We start from the raw sequence: 26,516 nt of genomic DNA on the forward strand, positions 1-26,516 counted from the left end.
TAAGATGACTCCTGATCTTTCTCCATGTAGGAAGAATCCTTTGCTCCCCCAGGAGCATCTGCGCTGTTCATGAAAACGTCGACCTGACCAGGGGCTCTGCCCACGGCCGGGCGAGGCCCTGGGTGTCAGCCACCTTGCCGTGGTGTCCCTGGGCCCTCGAGCAGAACCTGGCCTGGCTGCAGTGCCCGGCAGGTGGGAGTTTAAAGACCGGCTCCCTTGCCTGCTGTCTGTGGAGCTTTTGGACAAACCATTCAGCCTTTCTAGGCCTCAGGTTCCACATCGGGAAAATGGATATAACAGTCCCTGTCTTGTTGAGTTGGTGTGAGAAGGGCCTGGCAGGTTGGAGGTGCTCAGCAAAAGGGGGCTGCCGATAAGGCAGTGGCCAGCAAGCGCCAGGAGCATTTAATAGTGTCCAGAATTGATAGCCTGCCTTCTAGAATGGTATATTCTAGAATATGCCGATATTCAGTGTAAGAATTTGAAATAATTCTTGAAGCAAAGCAGACGCTTTGTTCTGCTTCCGTTACAACTAAGCAGATCACATACCTTGGTGGGAGGGAGACACTTTGCGTCTTAGGTACACTGCCAGTTACAAGGTGCCCAGACGATGAAATCTGGAGCGTTTCCTGTAAACCTGGACCTTCTGACTTCTGCAGTGTCAGTGTCCTAAGATCCATAACAAGCTGTCTGAATTTGACAGTACTGTAAGAAAGTTGCTGTTGAACGTGACTAGTGAAATACCATGACCAGACTACTGAACACTTGGTGACCTTGGCCTTTCTTTCCTTTAATTGCTGTTTTTATAAAAAAGAAACAAAACTTTTCTTTAGAACAGCTTTAGATTTACAGAATTATTATAAAGATAGGACAGAGGATTCCCACACCCAGTTTAACGTTTTACGTTAATCAGGTACATTTGTTATAATTAATGGACCAGTGTTGATATGTTATTATTCACGAAAATCCATGCTCTCAATTTCCTTAGTTTTTCCCTAATGTCCTTTTTCTGTCCAAGAATACATTGAATTGTCATGTCTTTTTAGGCTCTTCTTGGCTGTGATATTTTCTTAGACTTTCCTTGTTTTTGATAGAGTTCTGAGGAGTACTGGTCAAATATTTTGTAGAATGTTCCTCTATTGAAATTTGTCTGATGTTGTCCCATGATCAGACTCGGGGTGTAGGTTTATGGGAGAAATTCCACAGAGGGGAAGGGCCTTTCTCATCACGTCCCCTCCAGGGTGCGCGCTGTCACGTAACCTGCACCGTGGACGCTGACCTTGGTCACCTGGCGCAGGTGTGTCTGTCAGGTCTCTCCGCTGTGCAGCTGCTCCCCCCTTCCCCACTGTCCTCTGGAAGGAGGTCGCCGTGCACACTGTCACGTAACCTGCACCGTGGACGCTGACCTTGGTCACCTGGCGCAGGTGTGTCTGTCAGGTCTCTCCACTGTGCAGCTGCTCCCCCCTTCCCCACTGTCCTCTGGAAGGAGGTCGCCGTGCACACTGTCACGTAACCTGCACCGTGGACGCTGACCTTGGTCACCTGGCGCAGGTGTGTCTGTCAGGTCTCTCCGCTGTGCAGCTGCTCCCCCCTTCCCCGCTGTCCTCTGGAAGGAGGTTGCCGTGCACACCCCACACCCAAGGTGGGGGGATGCTCCCCGAGGACGGAGTGTCTGCAGAACCATGTGGATTCTCCCGCAGAGCAGATTCCCTCTTCTCCCCGTTTCGTTATCAATCACTTATTTATGTCCGTTTGGACCCGTGGGCATTTATTTAGCCTTTGGTTTAGAGTCCTGTGCTACTTTATTTTACTGCTCAGATTGTTCCAGTTTTGGCCAATGGGAATTCGTTCACTGGTTCTTGTGTCCCTTTGATATGCTCTCATCACTGAGTGCGTGTGTTTGTTTTGTCTTTGTTTTTTGTTTTTGTGGTACGCGGGCCTCTCTCTGTTGCGGCCTCTCCTGTTGCGGAGCACAGGCTCGGGACGCGCAGGCTCAGCGGCCATGGCTCACGGGCCCAGCCGCTCCGCGGCATGTGGGATCTTCCTGGACTGGGGCATGAACCTGTGTCCCCTGCATCGGCAGGCGGACTCTAAACCACTGCGCCACCAGGGAAGCCCTCTGTTTTGTTTTTAAGCATATCTTTCCTTTCTGGTACTACAAGATGCTCCAGGCTCATGTTGTGTGGATCCTGCCCCTGTCCTAGAAACCAGGAGCCTGGTACCTTTGATCAGAAAATGGTATAAGAATCCAGTGTCTGGGGGCTGATGTGGATGTTGCTACTGAGGTATGGTTACTTCTAGGCACTCCTGGATGACAGCACAGGGGAGATGTGTGTACATATTAACCTGTGTATCCAGACATATCTATAAATACTTCCATAGGTAACCATCTGTATCTGTATTAAGCTAAACGTCAGTTCATGCTGACATTTCCAGCTCCAGTTCACCCAGCATATGGGTTGTTCTAGCCTCATCCCCTTCCTTAGGTGTAACCTGCCCCTCAAACAACGAGACACCTGGCTCCCACCATCCCATCCACTTACTTAATGGCTTAATTCCATCACACATGCTCAGCAGTATCAGAACTGTCAACTTTCATCCCTTGGAAAACAACAACTTGGAAATCAACTAGAGCGCAGCCTCAAGTACAGTCCCTTTGCCTTTTCTCTTACAGACTCCACTCATTTCCAGAGTTACTCACACCAGCACCTTATTCCCCATCCCCTTCAGGGGGGCTGTTTCAGGCATTTGCAGCACTGTTGAAGTCTTTTGTCACATTCCACATTCCCTCTTGGGATTATCCTGACTTCCTAAATGCTTCTTTTAAATTGCATACATTAAGGCTTACTTTTTGTGCTGTCAAGTTCTGTGGCTTTTGACAAATGCTTACTGTCTTGTAGTCATCATTACAGCACGATACATAATAGTTTCACTGGCCTAAGAATCTCATGTGCTTCACCTCTTCATTCTCTTTCGCGAGCCCCAGGTAACTGCTGATCTGTTTACCATCTCTACAGTTGCGCTTTTTCCAGAATGTTCTATAGTTAGAATCATACAGTATGTAGCTTAGGCAGGTTGGCTTCTTTCACTTCGCAATGTGTATTTAAAATTCATCTATTTTGTGTGTATGTGTCACTTGATAGGTCATTTCTTTTTATTGCTGAATAATATTCCATTGTACTAATGTACCGTGGCTTATCTGTTCACCTATTGAAAGATGTTTTTGTTGCTTCCAGCTTTTGGTGGTTATGAATAAAGCTGCTATAAACGTTTGTGTGCAGGGTTTTTTTGGACGTTAAGTTTTCAACTCACTTGGGCAAATACCAGGGAGCACAATTGCTAGATCACACGGCAAGACTGTGTTTAGTCCCACTAGAAATGAATGAGAGTGGTTTTCTGCTTCCTTGCCAGCATTCGGTACTGTCAGGTTTTTCTAGATTTTAATAATTCTAAAAGGTGTGTAGTTGTATCTCATTGTTTTAATTTGCAATTCCCTAAGTTCCCCAAAGTTGCAATTTTGCTGTTTTTCATTTGGTGAGCCAATTCTGAAGACTGACTCTCTTCTACCACCTGCAAATACAGTAGCCCCCGCTATCTGCCGTTCTGCTTTTCAGTTTCAGTTACCTGAGGTCCAAAAATATGAAATGGAAAATTCCAGAAATAAACAATTCGTCATTTTATGAATCTGAGTAGTGTGATGAAATCTTGTCCTGTCCTGCTGCATCCTGCCTGGGACATGGATCACCCCTTTGTCCAGCGTGTCCCGCCCTTCAGTCACTTAGTAGCCCTCTCTGTTATCAGGTGGGCTGTCGCAGTATCGCAGTGCTTGTGTTCAAGTCACCCTTATTTGACTTAATACTGGCCCCAAAGCACAAGAGTAGTGATGCTGGCAATTCAGATATGCCAAACAGAAGCTGTAAAGTGCTTCCTTTAAGTGAAAAGGTGAAAGTTCTGATCTTAATAAGGAAAGAAAAAAATCTTATGCTGAGGTTGCTAAGATCTACGGTGAGAAAGAATCTTCTACCCGTGAAATTGTGAAGAAGGAAAAAGAAATTCATGCTAGTTTTGCTGTCACACTTCAAACCGCAAAAGTTACGGCCACAGTGCATGCTAAGTGCTTAGGTAACATGGAAAAGGCATTAAGTTTGTGGGTGAAAGACAAGAACAGAAAACGCGTTCCAATTGTTGGGCCAGAAAGCATGATGCTTATACGAAGCCTTCAGCAAGGAATCCCCCGAAATGAGCGACATCAGCCATTTACTGCAAGTGAAGGATTGTTACACAGATTCAGGAATAGGTTTGGGCTGAAAAATATAAAAATTACTGGAGAGGCTATTAGTTATTATTATTAATCTCTTACTGTGCCTAAATTATAAATTAAATTTTATCAAAGGTATGTATGTTTAGGAAAAAACATAGTATACAAAGGGTTCACTACTATCATGACTTCAGGCATCCACTGTGGGTCTTGGAACGTATCTACTGCGGTTAAGGGGGGATGGCCGTGAACTCTTTCTTTTCCAAATGATTTGTTTCCAAGTCTTCTATTGACAGTGTGAACATTGGTTTGTGGTCAGCATTTTATTCGCTTGAGCTGTTTTCGAAATCTACATTCATATACTGATTATGAAGATCCATTTTAGTGAGAGTTACTTCTATATAATTTATGTTGAAATATTGCTGCCTTTGCAGTGAAATACACAGGTTGTCTTCTAGCACTGCGTGGAGTTTGCCGATGAACGTTTTATCTAGACTTTAGGAAATTCCTCCAATAGTAATATAATTCCAGATTTCAACATGCCACCACTGATCAGAAGTTGCCCTTGGCATCCTGCATCTTTCAGGAAAGGTCAAGGCACTCGAGCCCTTGCACCACACATTCTGGGTCCTCTGGCTTCGGCTGCAACCTGTGTTTCTAGCTGAACCCACCCCTTCTCCTTTTCCCTTTGTTTATGTTCCAGCCAAACTGGGCGGAGCCCTGACCTTATCCTTGCTCTCCGTCAGTCAGGACTCTGCGCCTGTAAACTCTGCGTGTTCAGTGCTGCCCACAGGCCTGGCAGAGCGTGCCTTGTCCATCCACGCAGCTTTCCTTATCTGCCCAGGAGGAAGCATCGTGTCCTTTTGAATACTGCAGCTCTCTGCATATTACCTTGGCAAGGTGGGGGGCGGCGGGAGACTTTTGCCCACCTTGCATTATGGCTTTCGGGTCCCCACGTCCTCTCCGCTAATGAGGGCTCTGCGAGTCCTCTCCCCTAATGTGGGGCTCCCTGCATCCTCTCCCCCAGCACAGTGGGGGCTCCTCGAGGCTGTGCCCCTTGCTGGGCCCCGTGCCGGACCTCTCTGGAACATAGCTCAGCAGGACCCCTATCGGCTGCTGCCATCCTGCCCTCTCATGAGGGGCCCTTGGGGTGAGGGTGTGTATTACCTAGGTGGTGGTCTCTTAGAGATGACAGTGGCAGTGAGAACGGCACTAAAGGTAGGCAGCCATGTGACTTCTGATCCACATGACCTGGCAGCAGAAGCCCTTGAGCCAGCTCAGCCCAGGGTTCTCCTGGGTGCCCTGTCGTCATATGCAGATGCTTTTCTTCGCAATCTGATTCTTTAACCCCTCCAAAGCCCACTGTCCTGGCTCCGTCCAGATTTCTGTTTTCTTCCTTTGTGTGTTATGTGCTCCTTGTTCACTTGGGGAAGGGGGCCTGTTGCCAGGACAGCTGCAGGTGGGACGTGCCCAGGGCCACATGGTTAAACTTCAACTGTGTTTGTATGGTGTCTCAGTTTTGGGGTTGGGAGGGTGTAAATATGTATCATGTTTTGCCATCTTGCTTTATCTTTTCCCCGAAGGGCTGGTGGCCTCCACAGCTGTCGGAAATGCGCTGCCCTTGCTTGTGTGTCTTGAGTCTCTTCCGTGGGACTGATGGTGCCCCCACTTCCCTCACTCCTTTGGGGTCTCACCTGCTCTCTGTTCTGACAATGCGCACCGAGGCTTCCCCGTCACCCTTGGGCTAGTTTGTCTCTGCCTCTTTGACGTCTCCACTTGCAAGAGGCTTGTGAGCATCTCAGACTTCACGTGTCCAAAGCTGAGCTCTTGAGCTTCCACCACAGCCCCGACGTCTCGTTGCTGGAGCTGAAGCCTTGGAGCCGCCCTGACTTCACTTCTTATCTCAAACCCACATCCAGTCCTCCAGGAAATCCTGTGTTTTAGGGTGGGTGCCCAGCGAGTTGATGAGGACGTGAGGCTCTTAAGATTGGATTTAAGTGATACAATACAAAATCCACTCAAATGCTTTTAATAATATCATCTGGGAGAGAGTTTGATAATTTATGTAATGTAAATATACTAGGCACCGAAAACTGGTATCGACTGTTAGTGTCAGATGAACTCATGTAAAGACAGAAAGTTTTTTAATATAAGATTAAAAAGATCATTTATCATTCTGATAAAGACAGAATGATTCTAAATTTATATATTTGTAATAACTAAAACTCAGATTATATAGAAAAATTGTCTGATTTGCAAGGGTAAATTGATAAATCTGCAATCATATAGGCTACTTTAATGTTCCTTTCTCAGGAATTGCTAGATCCAATACAAACACATAAATAAAAGATTTGAACAAGCTCTATCACTTGGTCATATAAAAAATGCAGCCATTATGGAATATGTAAGTTCTCGATACATGTGAAGCATTTTCAAAATCTGACTTTGTATTTGGTCACAAAGTAAGTCTCACATTCTTTCAGGCTATGTTCTCTGACCAAATGAAGCTAAGTCAGAGTTCAATTATAAAAGCACAGAGAAAGTAAGTTTATATATTTGACATTTAAGAAAATCTAAAAATCGTTCGGATTAAAGTGGAAATGACAATGGGAATATTCAGCTTGACTGACTCCAGCGATGTAAATTAAGGCTTGCAGCATGTGGCAGTACTTTGAGAGAAATGTACATCCTGCGGGTTATGTGTTTGAAAAGATTAAAGGCTCAAAATTGATCAAATAAGTGTCCAAGTTAAGTTAGGAGAGCAAAAGAAAGTAGAAGGAAGGAAATTATAGCAGTAAGAACAGAAATTTTTGAAACAAAGAAAAGTATAAGTAATAAAATAAAAAACTGGCTGTAAAGAAAAACAAATTTTCAAACCCTTGGTAAGACTGATCAAAAAATGAAAAGAGAAATGTCTGTTTAGGTCTTCTGCCCATTTTTGGATTGGGTTATTTGGTTTTTTTGTTATTGAGCTGCATAAGCTGCTTGTAAATTTTGGAGATTAATCCTTTGTCAGTTGCTTCATTTGCAAATATTTTCTCCCATTCTGAGGGTTGTCTTTTGGTCTTGTTTATGGTTTCCTTTGCTGTGCAAAAGCTTTTAAGTTTCATTAGGTCTGCATAGCACAGGGAGATCAGCTCGGTGCTTTGTGACCACCTAGAGGGGTGAGATAGGGAGGGTGGGAGGGAGGGAGATGCAAGAGGGAAGAGATATGGGAACATATGTATATGTATAACTGATTCACTTTGTTATAAAGCAGAAACTAACACACCATTGTAAAGCAATTATACTCCAATAAAGATGTTAAAAAAAATGAAAAGAGAAGGCATAAATAAACAATATTAGCTCTATCTTGTTAATAATGTGAATAATCAATATTTTAAAATGACATTTGTCAATTAACTGCAAAACCTGACAGGGCTTCTCATGAGTTTTGAAATGCTGACTCTAAACTATGGGTAAAGAGTGAGGAGCCAAAATACTAATTACTTTTGAAGAAAAATAAGAGGGACTTAACCCTTTCAGATGTTAAAGCTTATTATAAAGGTGTAACATTTAGGATCTGCATTATTAGACCAGGGATAGGCAACTATGCCAGTGCACCAGAGTTGGGAACACAGTCACAACCCCCCTCCACACACACTCACATGCACCCACACCTACCCACCTACCTACACATACCCACATACCCACACACCCAGCTACACCCACACCCACCCGCGTCCACACTCCCCCACACGCCCACACCCAAAGGAATTCATAATGCCGGAGGTTGCATTACAAGTCCATGGGCAGAGGATGGATCGTTTCATAAGTATTGCTGGGATAATCTTCTGCCTATATGTAAAGATAAAATTAGATCCATACCTCATGCTTCATATATGAGACTGAATTCTAGACGGAATCAAATCCTGAGTGTGAAAAGCAGAACTAAAATTTATAGAAGACAGAAGATTATCTTTGACATCTGGGTGAAGACGAATTTCTTAAACCAAGCACCAACTGTAAGGAAAAAGACTGGTTTATTTGTCTATATGAAATAGAGAAATCATCTGTATGGTAGAAGATATTTATAGAGTGAAAAGACACACTACAGGCAGGAGGATACATTTGAAAGTCATATAACTTGAAAAGGATTAATGTCAAAGATCTAGAAAGAAAAAGCATACAATGGATAAAGGCTATAAAAAATTCAAAATGAGGAAATCATAAAGGTTATAAATGTATGAAAACTGATTTTTCTAGTAATCCATGAAATACGAATTAAAACAATAAGAGACCTTTTTTTTTTTTTTTTTTTTTTTTTTGCGGTACGTGGGCCTCTCACTGTTGCGGCCTCTCCCGTTGCGGAGCACAGCCTCCGGATGCGCAGGCCCAGAGGCCATGGCTCATGGGCCCAGCCGCCCCCCGGCATGTGGGATCCTACCGGGCCGGGGCACGAACCCGTGTTCCCTGCATCGGCAGGTGGACTGTCAACCACTGCGCCACCAGGGAAGTCCGAGACCATTTCTTATTCATCTGATCTGCAAGCATGGAGTCAATTAATAAGTATCGGTGAGCTGTGGGTAAATGGGAACTCTTACACCTTGCTCTTGAGAGTACAGGTTGGTATAACCACTTTGGAGACCAATTTGGTTACATTAGTAAAGTTGAAAATGTGCACACAATATGACCCACCAATGCCATTTTCAGCATTTGCTCTAGAAGATGTCACGAGTACCTGAGGATGTGGTCCTACAGTGTTTGTAGCAACAAAACAGTGGAAACTACCTAATTGGCCTCAGTAAGTGGACCCAGACATTTGTTTTGTTCACACAGTCAAAAGTTGTTCAGCATTAAAATGAATGAGTTAGATCTTTGTATATCAGGATGCATAAATCTCAGTAACAATGTTGACTGTGAAAATCCAAGCTATAAAAGTATGGGTGCTGTATGGTATCTTTGTTTTTGGATATTTACATAGCCAGTAAAGGTATAAACACCTGAATGTGAATGATGATGTGTCATCTTTAGATTGTGTTTCATTTTAAATAGAGATCTGAAGCAAATAAAGCAAAATGTTGACAACTCTTTATTCTTCATGGTAAGTACATAGATGCCCATTATGTTTATTTTTTGATTTTAGATTTAATTCACATACCATAAAATTCACTTCATTAGAGTGGATAATTGAGTGGTTTTTGGTGTATCCACAGAGCTGTGCAACTATCACCACTGTCTAATTTCAGAACATTTTCTACAACCCAAAAAGAAACCTCGTACCCATTAGCAGTCACCTCCCATTCTCCCTTCCCCAGTGCCTCAATACCATTAGTCTACTTTCTGTCTCTATGGATTTGCCCATTCTGGGCAGTTCATATAAATGGGGTCATACAGTACGTGATATTTTGTGTCTGGATTTTTTTCACTTAGCATAATATTTCCAAGGTTCATCTATGTTGTAGCATGTATTAGTACTTTATTCCTCTTTATGGCTGAATTATATTCCATTCTATGGGTAGAGCATTTTGTTCATCCTTCCGTCCACTGATGGATCGGGGTTGTTTCTGTTTTGTAGCTTTTGTAGCTTTTGCTCTTATGAACTTGATGTACAGGTTTTTGGAAGAATATATATTTTTAATTCTCTTAAGTAAGGAGTGAAATTGCTGAGTCACAGGGCAACAATATATTCAACTTTTTGACAAGCTGCCAGAGTGTTTTCCAGAATGGCTCCACCATTTTGCATTCCCACCAACATTGCATGAGGGTCCCAATTTCTGCATATCCTCACTAACACTTGTTATGGTCAGTCTTTTTGATTGTAGCCATTCTGGTAGGTGTGACGTGGTATATCATTGTGATTTTGATTTGTGTTACCCTAATGACTAATGATGTTTCAAGTCTTTTCACTTGCTTATTGGCCATTTATATATATTCTCTGGGGAAATGTATATTCAAATCCTTTGCCCATTGTTTAATTGAGTTACGTGTCTTTTTTATTGTTGAGTTGTAAGAATTCTTTATATATTCTGGATGCTAGTCCCTTATCAGATTTGTAGAAATTTTCTCCCATTTTGTGGCTTGTATTTTCCCTTTCTTTATTTATAGACTACTTTGAAGCACAAAACTTTTTAATTTTGATCAAGTCCAATTTCTTTTTCTTTTTTGTGTGTGTGATTTGCAATTTTTTAATATTTATTTTAAAATGTTTATTATTTATTTATTGTTCTTCCAGTTTTATTGAGATAAAATTGGCATACAGTTCTGTGCAAGTTTAAGGTATACAGCATAATGATTTGACTTACATACATCATGAAATAATTATCACAATAAGTTTAGTGAACATCCATCATTTCATATAGATACAAAATTTAAGAAATAAAAAAATTTTTTCCTTGTGATTAGAACTCTTAGGATTTACTCTCAACAACTTTCATATATAACATACATCACTGTTAATTATATTTATCATGTTGTACATTACATCCCTAGTAATTATTTATCTTATAATTAGAAGTTTGTATTTTTTTAAAAAATTAATTTTCACTGGAGTATAGTTGCTTAACAATGTTGTGCTAGTTTCTGCTGTACAGCAAAGTGAATCAGCTATACATATACATATGTCCCCTCTTTTTTGGATTTCCTTCCCATTTAGGTCACCACAGATTGTTGAGTAGAGTTCCCTGTGCTATACAGTATGTTCTCATTAGTTATCTATTTTATACAGAGTGTCAGTAGTGTATATATGTCAATCCCAATCGCCCAGTTCATCCCACCCCCCGAAGTTTGTATCTTTTGACTGCCTTCATGCAATTCTCCCTCCCCATCCCCTGACTCTGGTAATCACAAATCTGATCTCTTCTTCTATGAGTTTGTTTTTGAAATATAATTGACCTACAGCACTATGTTAATTCCTGTTACACAACATAGTGACTCTATATTTCTATACATTTCAAAATGATTACCATAATAAATCTAGTTATGATATGTTACCATACAAAGATATACATAATTATTGACTATATTCCCCACACTGTACATTTCATATCTGTGACATTTATTTTGCAACCGGAAGTTTGTACCTCTTAATCTTCCTCACCTATTTCTCTCCTCTCCTTACCCTCCTCCCCTCTGGCAACCACCTGTTTGTTCTCTGTATCTATAATTTTGTTTCTGTTTGTTTGTTCAATTATTTCATTTTTTGAGATTCCACATATAAATGAAATCATACAATATTTGTCTTTGTCTGACTTTTTAAACTTAGCATAATACCCTCTAGGTCTGTCAATGCTGTCGCAAACAGCAAGATTTCATTCTTTTTTATGATTGAATAATATTCCATTGTGTATATACACCACATCTTCCTTATCCATTCATCTATTGATGGGCACTTAGGCTGCTTCCATACCTTGGCTATCGTAAATAATGCTGCAATGAACATGGGATGCATATATCTTTTCCAATTAGTGAGTTTGTTTTCTTTGGATAAATACCCAGGAGTGGAATTGCTGGATCATATGGTAGTTCTATTTTAAATTTTCTGAGGAACCTCCATACTGTTTTCCACAGTAGCTGCACCAATTTACATTCCCACCAACAATGTACTTGGGTTTCTTTTTCTCCACATCCTCGCCAAGTTGATATTTGTTGTCTTTTTAATAATGGCCATTCTGACAGATATGAGGTGATATCTCATTGTGGTTTTGATTTTATGGTGATGAGTGATGTTGAGCATATTTTCATGTGCCTGTTGGCCATCTGTATGTCTTCTTTGGAAAATTGTCTATTCAGAAACTCTGCCCAATTTATAATCAGGTTGTTTGGAGTTTTTTTGATGTTGAGTTGTATGAGTTCCTTATCTATTTTGGATATTAGCCCCTTATCAGACATACTAATATCATTTGCAAATATCTTCTCCTATTCAGTAGGTGACCTTTTCACTTTGTTGATAGTTTCCTCCACTGTGCAAAAGCTTTTTAGTCTGATGTAGTCCCATTTGTTTATTTTTGCTTTTGTTTTCCTTGCCTGAGGAGACATATCCAAAAAAACATTACTAGGATGATGTAAAAGAGTGTACTGCCTGTTTTATTCTAGAAGTTTTATGGTCTCAGGTCTTACATTTAAGTCTTTAATCCATTTTGAATTTATTTTTGTGCATGGTATGAGAGAGTAGTCCAGTTTGTTTCTTTTGCATGTAGCTGTCCAGTTTTCCCAACACCATTTGTTGAAGAGACTGTCATTTCCCCATTGTACAATATATTCTGTCTTCTTTGTCATAGAGTAATTGCCCGTGTAAGTGTGGGTTCATTTCTGGGCTCTCTATTCTGTTTCATTGATATTTATGTCTATTTTTGTGCCAGTACCATACTGTTTTGATTACTGTAGCTTTGTAGTATAGTCTGAAATCAGGAAACATGCTACTCCCAGTTCTGTTTTTCTTTCTTCAGACTGCTTTGGCTATTCGGGATCTTTTGTGTTCCCATACAAATGTTAGGATTATTTGCTCTAGTTCAGTGAAAAATGCCATTGATATTTTGACAGGGAATGCATTGAATCTGTAGATTGCCTTGTGTAGCTGGTCATTTTAACAATACTGATTCTTCCAACCCATAAGCACTGTGTATCTTTCCATCTGTTTGTGTCATCTTCAGTTTCTTTCATCAGTGTCATAGTTGTCTGAGTACAGGTCAGTTACCTCCTTAGATTTATTCCTAGGTATTTTATTCTTTTTGATTTGATTGTAAATATGGTTGTTTTCTTAATTTCTCTTTCTGATAGTTCATTGTTAGTGTATAGAAACACAACAGACTTCTGTATATTTGTATTCTGAAACTTTACTGAATTCATTCTTGAATTCTAGTAGTTTTTTGGTGGCATCTTTAGGATTTTCTATGTATAACATTATATCATCTGCAAACAGTAACAGAGTTAACTTTTCCCTTTCCAGTTTGGATTCCTTTGATTTTTTTTTTTTTTCTTGTCTGATTGCTGTGGCTAGCACTTCCAATATTATGTTGAATAAAAGTGGTGAGAATGGGATTCTTGTCTTGTTCCTGATCTTAGAGCAAATGCTTTCAGCTTTTCATTGTTGAGTATGTTAGCTGTGGGTTTGTCATATATGACCTTTATTATGTTGAGATATGTTCCCTCTCTACCCACTTTGTAGAGAGTTTTTATCATAATTGGATGTTGAGTTTTGTCAAAAGCTTTTCCTGCATCTATTGAGATGATCATGTGATTCTTATTCTTCAATTTGTTGATGTGGTGTATCACATTGATTGGTTATGGATATTAAGCCATCTTTGCATCCCTGGGGTATATCCCACTTGATCATGGTGTATGATCCTTTTAATGCATTGTTGAATTTGGTTTGCTAATATTTTGTTGAGGATTTTGCATCTGTGTTCATCAGTGATATTGGCCTGTAATTTTCTTTTTTGGTGATGTCTTTGTCTGGTTTTGGTATCAGGGTGATACTGGCTTCATTAAATGAGTTTGGAAGTGTTCCTTCCTCTGCAATTTTTTGGAATTGGTTGAGAATGATAGGTGTTAGCTCTTCTTTAAGTGTTTGGGAAATCCACCTGTGAAGTTGTCTAGCCCAGACTTCTGTTTGTTGGGAGTTTCTCTAAATTGCTGATTCAGTTTCATTAATGGAAATTGGCCTGCTCATATTTTCCCGGTTCAGCCTTGGGAGAGTGCACGTTTCTAGGAATTAGTCAATTTCTTCTAGGTTGTCCATTTTATTGGCACTTAGTTGACCATAGTAGTCTCTTGGGATCCTTTGTATTTCTGTGGTGTTAGTTGTAACTTCTCTAGTTTCATTTCTGATCTTATGCATTTGGACCCTTCTCTCTTTTTTTCTTGATGAGTCTGGCTAAAAGTTTATCAATTATGTTTATCTTTTCAAAGAACCAGCTCTTAGTTTCATTGATCTTTTTTTTTTTTTTGTCTCTACTTCATTTATTTCAGCTCTGAGCTTTATTATTTCTTTCCTTCTAATAACTTTGAATTATGTTTGTTCTTCTTTTCCTACTTCCTTTAGGTATAAGGATAGGTTGTTTATTTCAGATTTTTCTTGCTTCTTGGGGTAGGCTTGTATAGCTATAAACTTCCCTCTTCTAGATTCTTACTTCTCTTCCATTGAAATGTCTACCTGTGTATCATCTATACTATATTGTCTATATCTATATCTATCTCTATTCAGATTTTCTATTTTTTCTTGAGTCATTTGTCAGTTTCAGGCCCTCTGCTACCTTCTGCCTCAAGTCATAGAAACAAACAGCAAAGAATTTTTTTTTTCTTTTTGTGGAAAGTAGTGTTAGAGGCTAAAATCTTGACTCCAGGGCTACACATAAGTATTTGTGGTGGCCCTGAGTTCACATTGATTCCTTCCCAATTTAATTCGATTACTATTAGGTCATTAAAAATTTTAATTCTGATATTTAAAACACCTGAATTTCTTATTTTCTACAATATATTTACTTAAATTTGTTGAATCTTTGGCCGTAAATTAGGTATGTGTCCTTTTTTATGATCCCCATGTGTTCCATTGACTCTCATCTAGATGCTTTGCTGGTGACTACTGAGTAGGTGGTTTACAAAAGGGACACAGATACCAACAACCACGAAAAGGTGCCAAACCTCCCTATTAGTGGACAAACGCGTACACATCATTCTCTGACCGTCCTGTCGGCATATATCTTGAGAAGGTTTATACAAAGGAGTTTTGGCAAGGAATCACAGAGACTAGACTCTGAGACGTCAGTATTTTGTGTCTCAGAAAGTGACTGAAGGGAGACAGTTTCTGGAGGGCCCTTTGTCCTTGTGTGTATCACAAGCTTTAAAAACATTTAGGCACCTGGCTTAAAATGCTGCTCTTTAGCACTTATCTTCAGGAAACAATCAGATAAGCATTACATTTATGTACAGAGGATGTTCATTACATCATTAATTTAAATAATTAACAATTGGAAGCACCCCAAATGCCCAATAATAGATGATTTAGTAAATCAGTTATTGTACTTCTACACATAGTAGAGTATTAGGTAGCAATTAGTGTTTATAGGAATGATTCATGACATGGAAAAATGAGCCCAGAATATGAGGTCAAAACACAGGTAAAAACAGCATATTTGATATAAAATATAGGGGTGTGTGTGTGTGTGTGTGTGTGTGTGTGTGTGTTTGTGTATTTTAAAGGCCTCAAGGAGGTACAACCAAAGGTTTATGGTGTCTATTTCTGAGAACTGGGATCACAGCTGAAACCTGATTTCACACATTTCTGAATTTTCTAAATTTTCCTAAATGAACATACACTGCTTTTATAGTCATAGGAGAAATAAGATTTTTTATATTAGAGAAGAATTATGTGAAAATTAGTCTGATCTTTTATATGCAGAAACATCATTCTAAGCATAAAAGCAACGCAAGTAATTTCAAATAATAGATAAGTTTGATTTTCATAGACACGTTTCTTTGAATATCAGTAAACAGTATTAAAAGCTAAAACAAGCTGTTATGAACATTTTCTGCAAATATTACAGACAAATATAGTACGTTGTTCTGAAAACATATGTAATCTGTCTCATTTTTAAAGAAGTATATGTAAATGCATGTTACAATGAGAAACTACCAGGAGAAAATATACTCTACTGCTGTCAGTGCTTCTGTCTGGGAATTGGAAGTACTTTTAAATATGTCTCTTGTGCTTTTCTGCACTTCCTAAATTTTCTGCACAGAGAATAAGCACATGTCCTGCGAGGATCTAAAATTGTTGTCGTAAAGAGCAGGGCTGAGCACATGGCTTCTGTCCCTGCCAGGACCTGCTGTTGCTCAGCACCTGCACTCCTGGGGAGGTCCAGGGCAGGGGCGTGCACAATGACTCTCTACCACTGAGTCAAACGCTTGTATTCAGGGAGTTGTCTAGAAAGTCTAGCTAGATGTACTTTAGGCAACTTCAATACCCTGGTGAAAGGCCAAGCAGATTTCTTGTGTCTGATTCTGGTAATGAGAGTGACCCACTCAGAAAACTGAGAGAGTAAAAATAACAAAGTTTAAAATTTTAATTTAATAAGTCCCTGTACTGAGATTGAAACAAAATCCTTTTGTCAATTCTTGCAAGTTGGTAGTGAATAAAGCCCATCAGCATAACTTAAAAAGACTGAAACATGGGTGTGCACATCTGTATTCATGTACATCGAGTGTGAGCTATCGTAAATAGGAAAATGAAACAAAAAATTACCTCATCCCGGGACGTGGGTGGCTGCTGTGAGCATGACACTGAACTTCTAAGTGGAGGAAATTTGCAGTCGGGTGTGGGGACGGGTGAAAACCTGCTCTCGCAGGCCAGGGAGCACGCCTGGCACGGCATGCAGGATGATGCGAGGCCAGAGGTCAGGCAAGGGGCTCCCGGGCTCTTGGCCTCTGCGTTCCTTGATGATCATGTCACCACCATGCATTGGCCTTGAGATGCTAGTTTTTGATGTGGAGGAGTAAAGAAGTTCAACCCCTGGCTTCCTCCTTCTCTTTTCTGCTGAGACCATCACCAGGAGTGTAATTACTTAGAAATGGTAATTGAATTGGTGGATTCTGTGATAGGAATGAAGCTGAATCATCCTTGCCCGTCCTCCCCCCAGAAGCTCTTTTAAACTCTAGTTACCCCGACTTCTTGTTGGCACTGCAGGACTCTGAAAGTGCTCTGTTGGAGGGGGTGAGTTAATGAGACACTCCATCCCCCAGTCTGGGGAAATTTGGTCCTCTTGAAGTCAGATCTTTGCTATGGCCTATTTAGTTTTGGGTAAAAGCAGTGGCATTCGCTCTTCTTCCTTTATTGAGATCTGTCATGGTGTGCGTTCCCATTTAGCAAAAAATGGGACCGTGAGCAGATCCTGAGCATCTGCAGTTCCAAGGGTGTCCCGGTGTGAGACCACCAGCACTACCCCGAGTCATCATTAAGAGGAGAAAGAGTGTTTGAGGCTATAGACCGCGTAGGTTCACCTGGGGAAGTGAGTGTAGTCGGTGGGGAGGAGCCTGTGGCTGGAGCTGCCGGAGGCGGTCCAGTGCTCTTGCCCCAGCCCCTGCTGTGCACTCTGAGGCCTTGGCAGTGCCCACCCCGCTCACTTTCCCGGGGCCCTGTGCTTCCTCCCCTCTGTGCATTGAAAGCTGCTGGGCGCACTTGATCCAACCTGGGCTTCCTGTCCCTGGTGCACTGTCTCCCTCTGGGAAGTTTGTCTCTCTTTAGATTTCTTCCATCTTGACAGTCAGGATTTGGAAGAGTATCTCCATGTGACCTGCATGCATGCCCCACTCCTGTGCTGGGTTCTGGCTGGTCTGGATGACATACTTTCCTCTTTTCCCACCAGCCTATCTTTTCATGTGCTTATTTGCCATCAACATGCTTTCTTTGGCGAAGGATTTGATCAACCATTTTGCCCATTTAAAAAATTAGGTTGTTTGTTTTCTTGTTGAGTTCGAGAGTTCTTTATATATTCTGGATACAGTCCTTAATGGAGTACATGTTTTGCAAATATTTTCTCCTAGTTTGTAGCTTGACTTCTCATTTTTATGTATATTTTGAAGATCAGAGGTTTGAAATTTTCATGACATCCCACTTATCAGTTTTTTTCTTTTATACATCATGTCTTTTGTATCATACTCAAGAATTCTTTGTAAAACTGGAGGTCTGTAAGATTTTTATTCTCATTTCTCTTATTCTTTCTTTTGGAAGTTTTATATTTTGGCTGTTACATTTAAGTCTATGATATATTTTGAATTAATTTTGTATCGGATGTGAAGAAAATGTCAAAGTCCTTTTTTTTTTCCTTTTCTTTTTTGTATATGGTATCTAGTTGTTCTAGCACCATTGATTAAAAAGAGTATCCTTTACCCATTCAGTTGCCTTGGAACCTTTGTCAGAAGTCAATTGACCATATATCTGTGTGTTTTAAGGGAACCTGGAATTTGACTTAATCAGGAACAGTAAGACAGGCAGATATGGAAATGACTGGCATGAAGGAAGAAGTTTATACTCACAGATCTTTATACTCCTAGAAACAGGAGGCAGGTTGGGGCATTCAGGGCCACATGGGGAAGCACCAGGGTCAGTCAGGAGTCAGAGAATAGGTGAGGCAGGGTCAGCAGACTTAAGATTGGCTAGTTTGAATAATTTCAGCAGGCCCATGGGCATGATGTCTGGTACCTGACCCTAGGGTGATTAGGTCGGGTGGATAGTGGCCCAGAGAGTGAGGGCCCCACAGAGGAGGTGGTTGGGGTGTGGGCTCTGAATTGGATGGTTTGTATTTGAAAGGTGCCCCCAGGGTGAGTTGTTTATCCTATCTCTAGAAATTGGCTAACTCTGGGAGGGCTGTTCCTCCTGAATCAGCAAGGCCCAGATGTGAAAGCACAAGAGCACGAAAAGTTAAAAAGCAAAACAAAACATGGTTAACAACATGCGGACTATTTCTGGACTTGCTATTCTGTTCCTTTGATCAATTTATTTATCTTTATGACTGTAGCTTTATAATAAATCTTGGAATAACTTCTCCTACTTTGTTCTTTTTCAAAGTTGTTTTGGCTGTTTTATTTTCTTTGTTTTAGCCTGCTCTGATTTTGATTGAGATTGCATTGAATTGATAGATCAGCTTGGTGCAATTGACATCTGGTTGGACAGAAGTGCTAAGAGGGGACATCCTTGCTTTGTCCCTGATCTTAGGGGAAAGCATTCAGTCTTTTACCCATATGTGTGACGTTAGGTGTAGGTTTTTACTAGAGGTCCTTTATCAGGTTCAAAAAGTGCTCTTATATTCCAAGTTTGGTGAGGATTGTTTTTCATGAGTGGTATTGAATTTTGTCAAATGCTTTTTCTGTATCTTTTGAGATCATTATATAGTTTTTCTTTTTTTCTGTCTATGTGGTCCACGCGTATAAACGGTCTCAGGCATACCTCAGAGATACTGTGGGTTTGGGTTCAGACCACAGAAATAAAGCAAATATTGAAATAAAGCGAGTCACATGAATTGTTTCTGTTTCCCAGTGCATATAAAAGTTACGTTTATACTATACTTTAGGCTATTAAGTGTGCAATAGCATTCTGTCTAAAAAGCAATGATACCTTAATTTAAAAATATTTTATTGCTAGAAAATGCTAATCATCATCTGAACCTTCAGCGAGTTGTAATCTTTATGCTGGTGGAGGGTTTGAAATATTGCAAGAATTACCAAAATGTGACATAGACACATTAAGTGAGCAAATGCTATTGCAAAAATGGCACTGATAGACTTACTTAATGCAGGGTTGCACAGACCTTCAATTTGTAAAAAACACAGTATCTGTGAAGCGCAATAAAGTGAAGTGCAATAAAATGAGGTTGGCTGTATCTTGATTTTTTTTTTTTTTTTTTAGTATAAAATCAATTGCTTTTCTGGATTGAAATCTACTTTGTCATGATGTATTTTTTTTATATTGTATGATTGGATATGCTAAAATTTAAGAGTTTTTGCCTCTGTATTTATGAGGAGTATTGGCGTGTTTACCTGTAGTGTCTTTTTTTGGTTTTGGTATCAGGTTAATTCTTGTCTCATGGAAGGATTTGGAAAGTGTTCTCTTATATTCAATTTTCAGGACAAGTTACTAAGAAATTGGTATTATTTCTTCCTTGAGTGTTTCTTCCATTGAAGCCATCTGGATTGGCTCTTTTTTTTGGTGGGGAGGTTTTTAACTTGAATACATTTAGAGTTATCTGGTTTTCCTTGAGTGAGTTTTGATAGCTTTATTGTTCTAAGAATTCCATTTAAGTTGTTAAATTTATTGGCATGCAATAGTTCCTAACATTCCCTTATTATATTATATTTATTTTCTTTTTACTGAAGTGAAATTCACATACTACACAATTAATCATTTTAAAGTGTACAATTCAGTGACATTCAGTGAATTCAACAGTGTTGTGCAACCACCACCCAGTTTTAGACTTTTCAAAGTCTGAGACTTTTTCATCACCCCAGAGAAACACCCCACACCCACTAAGTAATCACTCTCCATATTGCCCTTTCCTCATCATCTGGACACCACTAATCTGCTTTCTATCTCTGTGGATTTACCTATCCTGGGTATTTCATGGAAACGGGATCATACAATATGTGACCTTTTATGTCTGGCTTCTTTCTTTGAGCATAATGTTTTCAAGGTTCATCTGAGTTGTAGCATGTATCAGCACTTCACTGCTTTTTATGGCCACAGAATATTCCATTGTTTGGACATATTACAATTAGTTTATCCATTCATTCATTGATGGACATTTGGGTTGTTTCCGCATTTTGGCTATTGTGAATAATGATGCTATGAACAATATCTGTTTGATTCTCTCTTTTCAGTTCTTTTGGATGTATACCTAAGAGTGGAATTGCCAAGTCATATGATAATTCTGTGCTTTGCTTTGTGAGGAACTGGCAACTGTTTTCCACAGAGGCTGTACAGTTTTACATTCTCACCAGTAATATATGAAGGTGCTTATTTCTCCATGTCCTCACCAACACTTGAATGTATATTGTGTTGTTATTTATGGAGTGCCCTAGAAATGTCAGTTATGTGAAGCTGGGTGACAGTGTTGTTTGAGTTCCCTATAGCTTTTACTGACCTTCTGTCTAGTTGTTTTGACCCCTTTATTAGTATGTAATGCCTTTTTTTATATACTTCTGATAATATTCTTTGCACCGACATCTACTTTTTCTGATGTTAATATAGCCATTCCAACTTTCTTTTGATCAAGGTTAGCATGGTACATCTTTTTCCATCCCTTTTATTTTAATCTATTTGTATATTTATTTTTAAAGTGGGTTTCTTATAAATATTGTATAGTGAGGTCCTGTTTTTTATCCAATCTTAAAAATCTCTGTATTCTCATTAGGTTGTTTTAGACCACTTATACTTAATATGATTATTGATATGATTGAATTTAAATCTATCATTTTGCTATTGGTTTTCTACTTGTCCCATTTGCTATAAGATCCTCTTTTTTTTTTTTTTTGACTTATTTTGGGTTGAGTACTATTTATGATCACTTTCATCACCTTTACTAACTTATTAGCTATATCACTTTGTTTTTAGAAGTTGCTTTGGGATTCGTTGCATATATCCTTAAGTTATCACTGTCTGTCTTCAATTAACATTATACTAGTTCACTTATAGTATAAAACCTAAAATCTGCCATCTCACTTCTCGTGGCCTTTATGTTACGGTGTCATGCCATTTTACTTCTACACTGCTATAAACCCCACAATACATCGTCATTATTTTTGCTTTAAATAGTCCATTATCTTTTAAAACAATCTTACAAATTAAGAAAAAAGGCTCATATTTATTCATGAATTTTGTTCCCAGTGCTTTTCATTTCTTTTTATAGATCTAGATTTCCTTCTGATATCATTTTTCTTTTGTATGATCGACTTACTTTAATATTACTTGTAGTTCAGAAGGGTCGGTGGTGAATTATTTTAGCTTTTGTTTATTAGAGAAAGTCTTCATTTCGTCTTTGTATTTGAAAGTTGTTTTCACTGTTCATGGTATTTCAGGTTGACAGTTTTTCCTTCATTACTTTAGAGATGTCATCCCATTGACTTCTGGCTTGCATTGTTTCTGGGAAGTCCTTGTCCGCCACGTCTGTGTTTGTCCCTCTGTACGTAATGTTCTTTTTTCTCTGGCTGCTTCTAAGATTTCCTCTTTGGGTAAGTTGATTACGATGTAACTTGATTTGATTTTCTTCATGTTTTCTTTTGCTTGGGGATTGTTGACCTTCTTGGCTTTATGGGTTCATAATTTTCATCAATTTTTGAAAATTTTTTTGTCATTATTTCTTTAAATACATTTTTGTCCCATCCTGTTCTTCCCCCCTGAGTTTTAAATTACACAAATATTTCTGTGTTTTTAGGGAAGAGGGAGTCTTTCCCTATGTTTCATTTTAGATCATTTCTGTCTGCATGGATTGTTTTGTCTGCACATTGACTAATCTTTCCTTTTCTAGTGTAATGTGATGTTAATGCCATCTAGTGTATTTTTCATTTCAGATATATTTTTCATCTCTAGGTGTTTGATTTGGGTCTTTTTAAAAATGCTTTTCATGTCTCTCCTACATGTTATGCTTTCCTCTATCTTCTGGAACATACACAATGTGTTTATAATGGCTGTTTTAAGGACCTTATGTGCTAATTATTTCCTTGGGTAATTTTCTGGTTCTTTTTCTTACTGATCAACTATCCTCATTATGAGATATATTCTCATGCTTCTTTGCATCCATGGTATTTTTTAAATGAATGAAAGACATCATGATTGTATATTGTGGGGCTCTGTATCCTTTTAAATATTTTAAACTTTCCTCTTCAAATGTATTTGTTACTTGGACAGTTTAGACCCTTCAGTGGCTTGTTGAGCATTGTTAGGCTGTACCTAGTTTAGTCTGGTGCTCATGTGCCCCTGCCACCGGGGCTGTGCTCTTCCAAGTGCCAAGCCCAGTGGCCCCCGTGTCACAGGTTCCCTAGTCTGGCTGTTGGGAGTGTGGTCCGTTCCTGGAGCTGCGGCAGTCACAGCGATCCTTTGTCCTGCTTCTCGCTGCTGCGCCTTTCCTGGCCTCAGGCACACGCGCTGGTCAGTGTCCTGGCAACGACCCAAGCGAACCCCCACCCGTCTCTGGAGCGTTTCTCAGCTCTCTCCTTTCTGGTCCTCTGCCCTGCTGATTCTCGCTGCTATTGCCTCCTTGAACCTCAGCTGTTTCCTCATCTCAGGACTCCCCCAGGTTTGCCTAGGTTCCCCCTTCCTGCACTGTGGCCTCATAACCCTCCCAGAGCTGTAGGCTGGGCAACCAGGATGCATCACATGCGTTTCCTCCCTTGGAGTCATTGTCCTGTGCTCCCTGTTGTCCCACGTCTGAACACCCTTGTCTCATGTCTTTTGGCTGGTTCTTCATTGTTTGAGGCTGGAGAGTACCTCCTCTTCTGGTTCCTCCTCTTCTGTCATGGCTGGAAGTGGATGTGTCTAATGTTTGCCTGGTCTTCAGTCCTCACTGGACAGACGCCTCTGGGCTGCCTGGAGGAGGCTCGGGCAGAGCTATTTACCTGCCCGTAGAGTCTGCACAGGCCGGGCTCGGAGGTCCTGCTGTCTGGGCAGAGCACTCTTCAGACTTGGAACTGAGACCATGTGGGTGGGCATCTGGGTGGGGGGTCCTACCTACACCTCATCGTGGGCTTCTCCTTACTGCTTCCCACAGACTTAAAGGGGTCTGGGGGTCAACGCTGCCCTAGACTGCCATCAGGTTTAGGACCGTGGGCCAGGGTTCAGGGGAGCCTGGGCTCTGAGCGTTTATTGGTATCTTTTAAGTTCCAGACGCAGTTTAGAATCTAACCACCTTTCATGGAATTTTTTCTCTTGGAGACTGCCTTTCTCCTTCCAAATAACTGATTTATGACTACATTCTTTTAAAAATTTATTTAGTTTGATAAGACTTGATATCTAAGATGATAGATCATTCTTTGGGTTATTTTCTACCTATGATTTCCGGTTATAATAACTTTTTTAACCTGTTTACAGGGCTGCCTACAGACAGAGAAGCTCTTCACATGGTTCCATGTAAGTAGTCTTCTTATGATGCCGTTGGAGAGGTATGTCTTTAAATTAAGGGATTCTTTCCACGTCAGTTGAGTTGTAAGGTGTTGCTTGCGTATGAAGCCATGTGTCTTGCTGACTCTCCTTATGGCCTGGTTTCATGTCACATGAGGCATGTGTTACAGGTCAGGTGCAGCAGCAGTGTCCGTGATGTGCACGTTATCCCTTCTGGCTTCTGTAGAACCAATATTTAAAAAGAGGGAGTTTCCTCCTTTTGTTCTAACCTTTCTTCTTCAGAGTCAACCTGACTAAACTGTCCAGCAGGGGCCTGGGAGCCAGTTGTTAGCATGGGCTGAGTGGACGGTGCCTTTGTCCCATGTTACAGCAGTGACAAGTGTGTGCTGTGGCCGTGATGGCATCGTGTCCAGGCCCCACGGACACCTCTTTGTGGCCGTGACTCCAGTTTTGCAAAACTACCTTGAAAGGATTCCTTTTAAATTTATCCTTAAGATGCCTTTGTTTTTCTACAGCTTATAACTGTTATTTTCTAGAAGTGTTCAGTGGTCTTGCCCGGAAGGCTGGTGTGTTCAGGCTGGCGGCTGATGTCATGCAGTGCCGGCTGTGCTCACACGAGCCCCTCACCGTGCCCTGCAGGGCAGGTGCTTTTGTTCTGCCCACTTCTCAAGGCTCGGGGAGACGACGTCTCTGTGCTTGTGGGTGGTGAGACGGGGGTCTGAGCCGAGGCCTCCGACCTCACGGGCCCGCATCCACATTGCGATGGCAGGATAAGTGGGAGCTGCCTTGATGACGGGATGCGGGCTCCAGACTCGGTGTCTGCCCTTCTCTTCCTGGTGGCCTTGACTGCAGCCCCGAGAGGCCACTGTGGGGTCCTGGGCTCAGCCCATCCTGATCGGAGAGCGCTTGCTATGAGCACCACAATGACCTTCCGGTCTTGTCGCCAGCAGTCCCCTCAGGAGACACGAGAGACGGTGGCGAGGAGTCAGGGAGCATGTGCACACGGGGACTTAGGGCGGGTGGGTGACTGGACGCCCGATAGTTGAAGGGGAAAGTTCTTAGGTAACAAATTGCTTGAGCAAAGACCTTAATTGCGCTTTCATTCCTTCAGTACATATTGATAGGGCCAGCCACGCTTCTGGAATCCCAGCTTCCTGTATTACATCTGTGGGGGTCACACAACATAAAAGTAATAAGCAGATGCATCACGTAGTGTGCCGGGTGGTGAGCTTGCCAGGGAGGAACAGAGAAGGGTCGGGATCGGGGCTGCGCGGGCAGTGGATGGGGGTCAGGGCGGCCCCTGGGAAGGGGCATCTGAGCAGAGCCTTGGAGGCACCGGGGTGGCCCCTGTGGGTGGTGGCAGGTGAAGGGCTCCAGGCCCAGGGGAGCCAGCGAGCGTAGGGGCGGGGCCCAGAGATGAGGGCAGCGGGGAAACACGGGGGCCCTTGCTCCCTGCGGGCAATGCTGCTGAGTGTGGGAGCGGCGAGCGGGTAGTCTTTTTTTCTCCGTGTTGGATTGTTTTTGCAAACTAAAGCTGTTATAATACCTGCTTCTTAGAGGACATCCAAATCCCAACTGGCTTGGGACCAACTTTGTAATTGTGCAAATCTGGATCTAATTTTCACAGAAATCCTGAGGGAAGGGCCTCTGGAACTCAGGCATATAAACAACACCCTGTGTGTGCTGGGCCTCTCTCCCCTAGACTTTGGTGTTGCCCACATCCCTCCCCCTGGCAGGCTGGGCAGTCTGACCGGCCTGCAGTTCTGGAAACAGCCAGCATGCTTGGGTGGGGCGGGCTGGCCCAGGCTACTCCCCCTGTGCGTGTGCATGGCCCCAAGGGCCTAGTGTGGGCGCTAGAGGAGGCCCCGGCACCCAGGCAGAGGCAGAGATAGCCGGGCAGTGCGAGCTGGCAGGACTGTGATTCCACAGGACTGCAAATCCCCTGAGGCTTGGTTAAGGAAAGGCAGCAGGCTTTTTATAGGGCACCTGTGGCCTCTTCTGTGAGCGGGGAGGGAGCTGTTAGGGGCACTGAGCTGGCTGGAACAGAGATCAGTCTGCTTCCATTGGCAATCTCAATCTCGATTGAACCCTGCAGAGTCTTCCTGTGGGATTCCTGGGTGGGAGTAGGGGGTGATGAGCCAGAAGGGAACTCATCTGCAGTGGATGTTCCCCAGAGGACGTGGTGGCTCCAGAAGAACTTGTTTTTCCATTTGCACATCTTCCGAGAACTTTCCACACTTCCTTAGAGTCGGGCAAAGGGCAGTCTTCCGTGGAGCAGCTGCAGATAGGCCTTTCCCCGCGGCCCTGTGTGCCTGTGCTCACATCCGGCTGGGACCCTGACCCCGGTTTGTTTAGCGGGGACCTGGGCTCCCACAGCCCGCCCCACACCCCCGCCCAGCTCGGGGCTAGGCCTTCGGCCACACTAAGATCAGGGAATCAGCAAATAGTGATAACGAAAACCTTGTTGAAACTTTTATTTACTTTGAAGTCTTTTATTCTTTGTAATACTGAGAAAGATTATTGGCTTTCTAGGCTTCCCGACCCCGGCCCTGCATTAAGATAACGACTTTCACTACACAATTGGAAAATATGAAAAAGAACTTTAAAACTCACCTATAGTGAGGGCAGACAGAGCCCCCCGACCGGGACTCCTCCATCAGGGCCTCCTTCCCCCCACAC

At 41.6% G+C, this 26,516-nt stretch overlaps 1 protein-coding gene across 11 annotated transcripts in view; it reads left to right on the forward strand.

Moving 5' to 3' along the window:
- The window catches only part of PCBP3 (poly(rC) binding protein 3), a 213,262-nt gene that overhangs the window by 58,994 nt on the left and 127,752 nt on the right, over positions 1–26,516 (forward strand). For 9 of the 11 annotated variants that reach the window (XM_033418500.2, XM_033418503.2, XM_012539072.3 and 6 more), the window contains exon 2: positions 23,808–23,846. The exons of the other annotated variants lie outside the window; for them this stretch is intronic. The gene's annotated coding sequence lies outside the window, so the exon portion shown is untranslated. The remainder of the gene's footprint in view (positions 1–23,807; positions 23,847–26,516) is intronic. 11 annotated transcript variants of the gene reach the window in all.

Source organism: Orcinus orca, chromosome 5 (genome assembly GCF_937001465.1).
Source record: "Orcinus orca chromosome 5, mOrcOrc1.1, whole genome shotgun sequence".
In the NCBI taxonomy this organism is placed as follows: Eukaryota; Metazoa; Chordata; class Mammalia; order Artiodactyla; family Delphinidae; genus Orcinus; species Orcinus orca.